Genomic DNA, 11,996 nt, shown 5'->3' with positions numbered 1-11,996 from the left:
TTAATACAGTATGAGTATTAAGTATGTTAATGTACTGTAGGTAGTGGTGGAAGAAGTACTTGAATCTTTTACTTAAAGTTTACTTAGTCCTGTACTCAATACATCAAAATACACTTATTACAAAAAGTAAAAGTGCTCATTATTAAGAATGTCCCATATTAGAATGATGTATATTATACCATTGAATTATAATTACTGATGCATGAATGTGTCACTTTAATGTTGCAGCTGGTAAAGATGGGTCTTATTTTTTCCTTTTTTACTATCTAATTCCAGGTAGGATGTGAATTTTAGCAAGCAATGAATAAAGCATCATGATTTATTGATTGTATTTTGTATTATTAATCTGAATCTGCCAAGTAAATAAGAAAGTTATCAAATAAATGTATAATAAATTTAGTGTAGAGTAAACAGTACAACATTTGCCTCTGAAGTAGAGGTATAAAGTAGCAGAAAATGGAAATACTAAATAAAGTCTATCTTATCTTCTTTACATATACATACATACAGATATGCATAAGAAGAAGTGGATACTTTATATCCTTATATACCAGTAGGCCTACATATATATCCTATGTAGACTGACCATGAAAGAAGGCCGAATATCCTGCCACTATGAAGTACAGCAGACCTTGTAGCAGTGATTTAGTGAGCTGTGATATTGTATGCTGCCTGCAGTAAAGAAAAGTTGACTTGAGGTCACACCGCCAGCAGTTGGCGCTTATAATTTAGCAGAACAGCAGCACGCATGCGCACATCATGTAGCCTGAGCTGTCATATTATAAAGGACACGTGAGTCGTGAGGTAACCACACATGTACATTTTATTTAGAAGCACAACACGGCTTAGTTGAAGCTCCAAATGTCCCCCCCCCCCAATCCCCTCCTCCTTATATGTTAGCTCTTCATCACATATCCCCACACAGGGTTGCTACCAGGCTCGGTTTGTTAGACCTACAGCAGTCTGCACCTTTAAAGCCTGCGGAGTGCAGCGAGTTCATGTGTCCGTAAAGGCGGCACGATATGACCGAAACACTGCTGACCGCGTAGACTTAACAGTGGGACAGTGTACCTACAGTAACCTGGCAGCTCCGACAAAATGTCTGTGTCTTTAAAAAGAAACTCTTCGCCGAGTGGTGCATGATGTCAGGCAGTCCGTATACTGTTCATGTGAGCGGCGTTCACTTCCTGCAAAGGGACCAGAAGCGGGCAGAGAGAGTGAGAGAGAGAGAGAGAGAGAGAGAGAGAGAAAGAGAGTGGGATAGAGAGATGGGGGACGAGCGGCCAAGATAGGACGAGAGTGATAGAGTGAGCCAGCGGACGAGAGGGGGAAACCGGGGCCTGTCTTTTTTTTTTTTTTTTTAAAAACACCCCGCAAACTTTATAGGTTATCCGAAGAGAAAGACTGCCACATCTGCGCCAGTTGACAGCCGCAGTTTATGGAATAGCGACATATCGGGTAAATATATCCCCCCCCCTCTCTCTCTCCCTCTCTCTCTCTGTCTTGGCTTGATGTTTACGGTGCCGGATTTGTATGACGCATAGGTTTTTTTGTACCATGCATTATTCCTTCGCTTTCTCAGGCTGCTGCATACCCCGACAACGTGCTGACATTACTGCACGGGAGTTCATTTCGATAAAAAACTGCCAGCTAAACTTCGTTGGACTCCGAAACTTTGGTGGAGCAATAGCATGCGAAATGTGAAAAAAACAGTCTTAACGCCAGAAGATGGTAGGTGATTCCCGTGTTAGTGTACTCACCACGCGCCACTAGTATAATTTAATCAGACTGATATTTGTAGTTTTTTTTATTTTTTTTAAGCACCCAAAATTGTAGTCTAATTATAGTGCCGGGGCGACACTTTTAAACACATAACCGCAGGAAATAGTGTTGCCATTAGTTTCTACTGTATGAGTGGAGAAAGTGGCATGAATGCGTCATGATGAAGTCTAAAAAAAAAAAAAAAAAAGAATCTCCACCCATAATGCACCCATTGTAGTGCTATATGTTACATTGATTGCAGCAAAAAAACAACTCAATTGAAGTTGCTGTTGTTGTCAGGACCAATATTTCCCAAGTGAGTATAATATGAATATTAGTTGAAGATATTTGCTTCTTTAGAATATATTGCCTCATAAGATACACTAAGCTGTCTTTAATAGTTGTATGAGCTGTGAAAATGTTTGTGAGGCACTGTGAACCAAAATGGATGAAGAATTCATGATGCTAAATAAGTTTAGTGAGTGATCGCAACATTAAGATTAGATACAATACAGTTAAAAATACAGTACGTTTCAGTTATAAACTTTACAGTTGTACAGTTGGCTGCTGTAGTGTCAGTTCTGTAAGTTGTGGCTCTGTTTACCTTACCTGAACCTTGCAGGAGCCAAAATGACTATACATACCCCCCCCTCCTCCTCCTCCTTCTCCTGTGTGTACATGGGTGCACTGTGTGGCTAGCCGGCATGTAGCTTGTGGCAATTTTCTTCATTTCCTGTCACTTTCCTTCCCTCTCACATGCTCTCGTTCTTATTCTCTCGTCCGCCGTCAAGCCGTGTGTGTTTTTTCTCAAGATGACTATGACAAAAAATCCCAGATATTTCCAAGTTCGGTCTGGTCTGCATCTTATTTTTGTCGTATATGGTAGACAACCCAGACTTGAGTGTGTCTCTGACAGGTGCACAGGTCAGAGGTTAAAACGACAGCCTGAAGCTATATGAATCATTTAAGTAGTGTAGTGCGTTTAAAAGCCTTATCATTTACAATTTTGAATACCACTTCAGAGTGTTTTGGCATTTTACCACCCATCTGTTTCTCCTGTGTGAAACACATCATGGAGGGATAAGATGTATTGTGCTTCCCTTTTGAATAACTTAAATAGTATGTATCCATTGACGTACCTTCCATCCCTAAAGCAACACAAAGACAGCTTTTATCAAGGTGGTTTATGATATCCCCCCGCCTCCCCAATACGGGGAAATCAGTTCGGGGTAATGTGGGTTTGTACTGCCAAGTTTCTATCTTCAGAGCTTAACACAACATACATGGAAAATGTGGGACTTTTTTTTTCTCTTTCTCTCTAAACGGAGGCCCTCCAACACCACTCGTCTTTGACTTGGACGTCTGCCAAAGGGTTGTGATGGCTCTCAACAGCTGTATTTGTCTGTGTGTGCGTGTTTGCGTGTGTCGGTGAGTGTGTTTGCGTGTGTGTGTGTGCGCTCTCGCTGTGTCCCGGGATGCCCTTCCTCCATAGGCCTCACACTATACAGCATTCCACAAGGGGGCCCGGGGCTGTGTGCAAGTGGGGAGTGTCAAGGAGAGAGAACGACAGCAGAGTTTCACATGCAACTGATGCGGATACTGACAGAAAGAGGGTGAAAATACGAAGACCGAGAGATTCTTGCCTCATTGAGGGTCTTGCCTCATATCTTGTTAAACCCATATGTGAACAAGAGTTGATGTTGTCTCAACACATTGAAAGATACAAAGAAAACATAGTCAGGTTCAAACCTCCATAAAATTCCTCTAGAGCTTCGCAGAGAGATACAAGGTAGAGGAGTAAAAAAAAAAAAAACTGCATGCTACTGATATTAAAAATCATCTTAACCAGAAATTTGTTCACTTGCTTTATTAAAAAGCCATTTATTCATCCAAAAACTACACTTAAAACCTGGAGACTTGTTTTTGTCCCTGCTTCATTTGCTTTTTTTGTGTGCCCTCAGGCTTGGTGCACTCTTCTCTGTACTGTATATGCGTGTATACTCATGTGGGGAGTGTGTTTATGTGTGTATGATTTTCCTTTCCTGAGACAGTAATGAGTCATTGCTGATGGTATGCGATACAGGGCAGCAGTCATACATCATTGTCTTGCATTAGTCTTGTATTTTCTACGTAGTGCAGAGCCTGTTCTAGTTAAGCTGCTGCTAGTGGTGTGTTCAGGCTTGTTGGTTGTCGTTAATGGAACTGAAGTTCAAACAGTTAACCGTGAAGAAATGTTTTTCTACTGAATGTTAAGCCAGAGAGACGGCAGATATCCGTCAAGAAGTCACTTGTCACAGCTGTCGAAGGTGTAAATGTTATATTTTATTTGAAGCAATAAAAGCAAGTTCTAATTTCATCTACATTTTCTGGACAAATCAGTTGGTCGGCATTCCAGTACACAGTAGTTTATAATTGACTGTGTTGGTGTCAAGGTGGTTTTTCCTTGAAATGGCAATGATTATAATCTGCTTGCAAATCACACTTAACTATTTCTAGGTCTGTATTACATTGGTTGTGATTGCTCAACAGGCAAATGTTTTGTCATGTAGTCTTTCCTCTTGTGGCATTTCTCACAGAATGCTTAATTAATGTACTGGAGAGGCTGAAAGGAAGCTTGGTTCTTTTGATAGATCAGTCAATATGAGAGAAGTTCAGCATGAATGCGTAATCTGTAAATTTGAGATGACTTTTGATGTTCACCATTCAAAATGTTTGAAACACACACACACACACACACACACACTTCGCAGTAACCCATAGAGGAAGATAATCCACTCATCTCTGTGCGTGGGTTTAAGGGGGTATAAATTCTCAACTCCTGAAATGTAGATGAATAGCAAACAAAGTTGGAGGCCCCTTTGACCTCGCCTTGTCCACATATTTTCTTATTAAAGCCAAAATTAAGTTGGGAGTCACATTAAATCAGATTGGCTGCTACATGGGTGAATTTGGCAGTGCTGCTGAAAGATAAATTTACTTAGATAAACTAAATTATGTCCAAATGACCGATGTTCCACTAGTCTGTCTTTCAACTAATACACAGTAGCCACCCGGTACAGTAATGTGTGCCACCTGAAACTGAAAATGTTTGGTCAGGAAGAAAAGAATCCAGAAAAACAGACCAGCTGTTTAGTTGTTAAGTTGTCTTTTTGTTTAAGTTGGCACAAGAAAATTTGCATTTCTCATTCTCATCAGTCGAGTGGGACACTATTAATTTGCTGCCTACTTGCATACCACATGTTCATGGAGTAAAAGATGATTGCCAAACCCTCAAAAACCGGGTTGGGCAGTTCCTCGAATTCACTGCTCATTTAATATGTAATATTATAATAGTTTTCTTGGAATTCACAACGAAGTTTTCTAAGTTCCTCGTACTCCTAACCTCATTCAAGGAAACTGATTTGAGGATAAGATAAAACGTGAGGGCTTTAATGTGTGGCTTTAAAATCATTGTTATTCCCCCAGTGGTTTGTAGTTGTATACAGGGATAATAACGCAGCCATGGATCTAAGTTTCTAATACCATAAAGTACAAATTGTCCAGCTTTGTTGTCATTTAATGTACGCAAACACACAGGTACAGTACAGTCCATTTATGTACACGCTGAAATTTATGTACATGCTGAAATGCAGAAAAGTGGGAAAGTAATAAGGGAGCAAATGAGAGAAAGAGAGGATCAGCAAAAGCCATTAGGAATCGTGTAATGTAAGTGATTTGGACTGCTTTGGCTCGCTACGTGCTTTTCAGGAAGCCTTCCAAGAATTTAGACAATGAACAGTAAACATGGCATGTTCTTCAGAACAATTCCACATTAGATCTCAAAGATCACGTGCCTCTTTTTTTTTTCTTCTCAGAATCGACAGCCCCCACACCATTGCAGATAACTGTAGCAGCTAAATTTCATGTTCCCTGTGTATGTACTGTACTTACACTTGACAAGGAGCTCTCACAAACTGGCAAATGTGCAGAATTTTTCTCCCTCTCTCTGTCTCTCTCTCTCTATCTCACTGTGTCTCAGAGAGATTTCTGGTAAGTGACATGTTTGGCCGTTGGCATAATGCCTAGCAAGATCACATGGCATGAATGTCGTGTCTGTGTTGTGTGAGTGTGTGCGTGTGTGTGTGTGTGATTGCGTATGTCTATGCATTTGTGCTTTAGTAGAAAAAAGAAAAGAAAGGGAGCCTGTGCACATTTGATTGTTCCAAGTATTTTCAGCATGAATAGGAGCACGTAGCCGTAGCAGAGAATTACAGAGTGCTGAGAAGTATGACGAGGATGTGTTTTCTGATACAGTCATGAGATCGCATTCTCAAACTGGATGGAAAATTAGATTTTGCACAATAATACTTCATAGACAAAGCTATTTTGCTTCATTTGATGGTATTTGCGGCATCGGCACATTAAAAATTCATGAAGGTTATCTAGCCTTATGGAGAGCTAATTTCACTTGTTAATGTAATATGCATTAGGAACAATTCTCAAAAGCTTAAAAGATTTCCAAGTTGTTCATACTTGTGTAATTATTCTTGGTTTTACCTGGCTGGTACTCGATTTCCACTTGTGGGAACCTAGGTTGAACTCCTTTTTTATATTTAATTTACAGTACGTCAGGGCACGACCATAAGGTCACTGGCATTCACTTAAACATCTCCAGAGAAAAATCTGTGGGCTTAAATCAACTTTTTAACCACCCTTGTGTTTGCAGTGGCTTCACTGTAACTGAAGACAGTAGCCTGGAATAGGTTTAGAACAATTTTCTCAGATCCTTAGAGTTTCAGTGAGGGGACATTAGATTTACTGTGAAAGTCAAACCTATAATTCGGGGGGGATGACGCACGCAGACATGCACAAACACACACACACATTCACAAACACATAAATAAACCCAACAGAATCATGCAGATACACACACACATACACACTCACTCAGAAGTAGACAGAGAGAGAAAGAGAGCGAGAGCACTGTGGATGGCATTTATCCTTGCAGCCCACCTCAATTTTCCATGCTCTTTTGCTGTGTGCTGTACATAATTAAATTGCTGCAAACTTCAAGCCTCTCTCAAGACTCCTGCCAGTAAACAAAGCTGGCTAATTAGTGCATAAGGTAATAAGTGAGGAAAGCAAATAGGCTGACCCCTTTTCTGTGGCGATGACCTGTCCTGTATGTGCTCTTCATGTCCTAACAGCCTGGCAGAATGCTGGTAGGGGCCAGTGGAAAAAGACAGGAATCTGAGGCGGGTAGTTTTCACTACACAGCCCTGCACCCCCCGCCCCATCCACCCTTTGCATTTCCACAGCTAACATACGTTAGCAATTACTGTTAAATCACAGCATTACCTGATGCTTTCATTACAATTGTGTTCCCGGTAGAAGTTGAAACCCACTCTGACTTGACATTTTGTCCAGACATTTACAGAACTCTAATTTGTTTTGTGGTTATTCTGATGGCAAAAGTTGTAATCCCCTGATGTGCTCTGTTTTGTACACTAAATGTTCAAAATAACACACTTATTCGTTGTTTTGCCAATATTTAGATAAGAAGATTAATACCCCTCTCGTATCTGTCTGTTCAGTATGTAGCTACCGCCAGGAGACTCAAAACAGCTAGCCTGGCAAAGATTTAAAAAATAAATCTGCATATGAGCATTTCTAAAGCTCACTATTTAATACGTTATATCTTATTTGTTTCATCCATACAAAACCTCTAGGTTGCCTGCCTCATAACATCAACAATACTCCAGGAATTCCGGGTCCCTAGCCAAGAAATAGTCTGGCACATAACCCCCTGTAAAACCACAACTTGTTTTTACACTTCCGTTTTAAAGAAATGAGAAATTACGGGTGAATCTGGGAGCTATAGAAGTGCCAGGACAGAGTCAGTTTCCAGTTTTTGTGGTAAGCTAAGCTAACCGGTTGGTGGCTGTAGCTTCATGCTTACCGTACAGTAAAGTTTACAGTACAAATAACATAACGTACATCTGACTTTCGTCTAAAATGTATTTCCTAAACTACTACTCCAATTATTGCGTACAACATAAATACATACATACATAACGTTTGTTGTTACGTAAAAAAAAAACAGTATACATCGGCCACATTGCTCATATTTTAAGCCATCAACAAAATAACATTTACTATATAGTACATATAGTTCTGCTTTCAATTCAAAATGACCCAATAGACACTAAAAAGTAATGAAAAGAGACCATTTCAACTACATCAGTTCCTGAAACACTATAGAAAACTGTGTCTTATACTGTGTGTGTGTGTGTGTGTGTGTGTGTGTGTGTGTGTGTGTGTGTGTGTGTGTGTGTGTCCATTTTGTGGAACTACCACGTTTTAGCTGCCGTGTGAGGATGATGCCTATTTCCATGTTGTTTACTCAATTCACTTCTGCATTGAGACAGAGATAAACATGCTCCCGTTGGCATAGGTCAGCTGGGGTCCTCCTCAGTGTTTTACCACTGTGATGAGGTTAACCAAGGTGACATGTTATTTGAGCACATGTATGCTAGCATAGCGTGGTGCTGACTGAAAGATTCTCAGGTCACAGTAAGTGTGTGCGTGTGGGTGGGGGTCGGTTGGGGTGGGTGCATGCACTCAAAATAAATGTGTAAGTACTGCTGTGAACTTGAACAAACTGTCTTTTATGTTACATTATAACACTAGACGACATTATGATTTTTATCATGGGAAATCTCTGCCGCATGTCATGAGACATTCTTTTGATTCACCTACCCTGATCATGATATCAAACAGCATTTCGTTCCCCTACTGGTTTTTTTTTTTTTTTTTTTTTGCATTATGCAAGAGAATGAATTAAAGCATTTAGTCTGCTCTAATTGAAAAAAAAAATGTACAGTCTATGTGGGCACTGCTCTCTCTGTATGTCTTTGTGTGGGTGTGTGGGTGTGTGTTTGTGTATGCCTGTCTGTAGACAGTAGGGCACTGATGCTGAAAGATGTGTCCTCATTTTTGCATTGCACCGGGCTCCTCTGGCGTTCATGTTGGGCTGCTCTGATGTCACACATGTGTCACTGCCGAACATTCAGCTCCGAAACAACAGCGCGGGGCAATCAAAATGGCATGTTTATTCTCTCCATATCACCGCCCTCTCTCTCTACTTCTGTGTCACTCTCATCCTGCCACTCATTCTTTTACAGCGCTATATGCACTGGAAAGTCTTTCTTTGTCATCTTTGTCATTATGACCCCCCCCCCCCCCCCCTCATGAGGACCAAAATGCAGCAGTTTCGCTGTGGAGGAATTAAACGCCGCTTTCACACTTAAAGGTGTGACAATCCTATCAGAGCACAACCACATTTTATGGGTTTTTTAAAATTCCTTTCACTGTGCATTATTCTATTTGATTGACACTGTTGCTGCAGCTGTTCCCCACCATTTTTAATTGTTCTTGTTTGACTGACACATTCTTCCAACATGTGAATACTTAAACCTATATATAGTCTATAGGTATTTATGTGTTGTAAGTAAAAAGACATGCTAACATAACAAAACACTGTAAAAGGAAATAAACTTGGACCCACTTAGACGCAAACTATATTATATTTATATTTGAAGTCTTTAAATAGTCCTTAGAGTTAAATAAGGGTCATGACTGAAGGTAATAAAACAGTGTGTAAACTCCAAAATGCACTGGGTTTTTTTTTTTTCAGAACAAATTAGAAAAAGCTAGAACTTGTAAAGCCAATCTGATGTATGCTGCTGTGCCTCAGCAACTACAAACACAGGACAGTGTTTCCCACAGGTTATGAACTGACTTGTGGTAGGGCGGGTGATATGACCTAAAATTTAATTATCATGGTATAACAAGAAAAAAAGGGATACTCTACTAAAAAATCTGAAGAAAGTAATTTAAAAAATGGATGTGTTGACTCCATGTACATACATGTGTTTAGGGAGGACTAGCCTGCCCCATAATGTTAGTAAATGGGATTCATTCTCAGAGTTAGACAAAGGGTAGGATCTCAACAGCATTGATTTGGCACAAAACAAATATTTGTGTATTTTATTTGCAAACATTTTTGACCTATTTCTAGTTTTCACCATTTTAATTCTACTTTATTCTCCACCTTATTTTAGTGGTTAATCACTAACTACTCTCACCTTCCTTTTCCCATTTCCACACGTACACACACCGGCTTGCCCCCCCGTCTCTTTCTGTTACTGTCTTCCTGTCCAGCCTGCTCTCACTCCCAACTCGTCAAATACTGCCACTTTAACCCTCAATTCCATTTTCACAACAGCGAGTGAATTGTTTGTTAATCACAAAATTATCGAAACCAACCTGGTAAAGTCTATGTGTTGGAAACACTGTAGGAATTTGGTACCAGCCTTTCTAACAATGTTAGCCATATCTTGTTATATATATATAGTAAGACCTAGTGATTCTTTCAAAGGTAAAACCCCCAATCTCCACCTACAGGACAGTTATTGTCAGATGACTGTACATTTTTGGTATTCAAGAGGGCTCGGATTGATGAAGGCTCGGATTGATGAAGCTTTGAAAATGATGAATAACAAATTTCATTTATTTGCTAAGCTGTCTGAGGTTTCAATGGCTGGGAACCGCCCCCATGTCAGTAGAACCAATGAAGCTTCTTGGATAGCCCCAAAACAGCAAACCTAGCTGGCTTTTACGTCTAGTTTGCAACTGGATGACTGAAAAGCTTCGCAGACACACAAAGATCACAGTGCTGATAAAGACCAACATACCTACCAACCACATGGAGACAAAAGACTGCAACACAAGTTAAAGAGATGAGTGGTTTCTCATTTAGTATCACTCTTAAAGGCAGCTTGTAGAGTTTGTGACGACTATAGGTACGACACACGAGTACGTGGGCCACAGTTTACGTTATTCCACTGATCAATAGTCGTTGGTACTAATGTACTAAGAAACATCACAATGCACTAACCAAGGCAGTGAAGGAGAAGACTATAAGCTAGAAAACGTGTATGTAAACAACTCAAGATTTGAAATATAAGAGTTCTTTCAAGAAAATGCACACAATGGGTTTTTTAGGCCTCAAGGACACACGCACATTGTGTTATAGTGATATAACTTTTTTAAATTAAATATAAAATTTAGACAAAACCATAAATAAGCAGCCATCTTTTTAATTATTGGTTTAATTCTAAGTCAATCTATTCAATAGATCAATATTTACAATATACTATACCCACTCCGCTGACTTGTTATAACTTACAATAAAATCGGCCTATTTTCTCACCCACTCCATTCTCTTGGTATCTCTTTTCTGTATAGTATATGCGTGTACAGGATTACCACTGATATGCTTTCATTTCATGCTGATTCATCCTATTTCCTCCATGTTTTACTGTCTCATGCACCATGAAAATCAAATCATGTTTGGAACAAATGCATAGGGAGTGTCACGACTGATACACATACACTCACAAACATACAGGCCTCCTGTGAAATCTAACCTAATTGTAATCCTTGTGTGACAGCCAGTGACACTCAGCAGGCCATCTCATGGCCCCGTTTGTCCCCGGATGAAGGTCATGTTAAGGAGGATATCAATGAGATTTTAGGGCCCTGTGCTTTTGAAAGAAAGAGCAAGCTACTGCATAAATCCAGTGTTTTAGCATACTTGAGTATCAGATGTCTTGTGGCCAGGAGCGCTTGCACAGCAGTGACACACCTGCTTTGTAATTGTACTTGCAAGAATAAATTATCATGGAGCTCTAAAGGCAGGCATCAACAATAGCCAATTAGCTCCTTCTTAAACCAGTACACTCCCTGCCAGGGCACAATCACAGTTTGGAAATGAGGGAGCACATTCTAGATGCCACAAAAGCTTCTCCCGAGTGTAAACCGTGGTCTTTGTCAAAGCAGAGTCACAAGGCAGGAGTACAACACCCGTACTGTGATGCCAAGGGCAAATGATGTTTGTTTCAAGTGGAGTTCACTTTTCTAGAGATGGACATATATCTGTTCACATACACCTTTTTATAAAGATGAAATATTTATAAAGCTGCATTCATACTGTTGGCAGTTTTATAGGTACACATAGCTAAAACTAATTACCCTCCCCCTTTTTTCTGGAGAGTCATTTTCATACAGTCCCTAATGGTGCAATTAAACTCCAATTAAACATGCAATAGATAGCAAAAATTGACACCAATGTTGCACTCCATTGACCATTTCTTTTCAAGTGATGTCATGGCAATCCTTGAAAAACAGGCAAC

At 39.9% G+C, this 11,996-nt stretch overlaps 1 protein-coding gene across 4 annotated transcripts in view; it reads left to right on the top strand.

Annotated features, from left to right (window-relative positions):
- The first annotated feature begins 954 nt into the window (after window positions 1-954).
- Window positions 955-11,996, top strand: part of LOC127370289 (nucleus accumbens-associated protein 2) — a 29,988-nt gene continuing 18,946 nt past the window's right edge. The window contains exon 1 of one of the 4 annotated variants that reach the window (XM_051412233.1): window positions 955-1,458. The gene's annotated coding sequence lies outside the window, so the exon portion shown is untranslated. Of the gene's footprint in view, window positions 1,459-1,493; window positions 1,732-1,754; window positions 2,078-11,996 lie in introns of those variants that run through there. The other 3 variants (XM_051412228.1, XM_051412232.1, XM_051412234.1) reach the window with 3 other exon arrangements.

This window comes from Dicentrarchus labrax, unplaced genomic scaffold (genome assembly GCF_905237075.1).
Source record: "Dicentrarchus labrax unplaced genomic scaffold, dlabrax2021, whole genome shotgun sequence".
Taxonomy (NCBI): domain Eukaryota; kingdom Metazoa; phylum Chordata; class Actinopteri; family Moronidae; genus Dicentrarchus; species Dicentrarchus labrax.
Note: the sequence above shows the minus strand (reverse complement) of the source record. Positions and strands in the feature narration are given on the sequence as shown.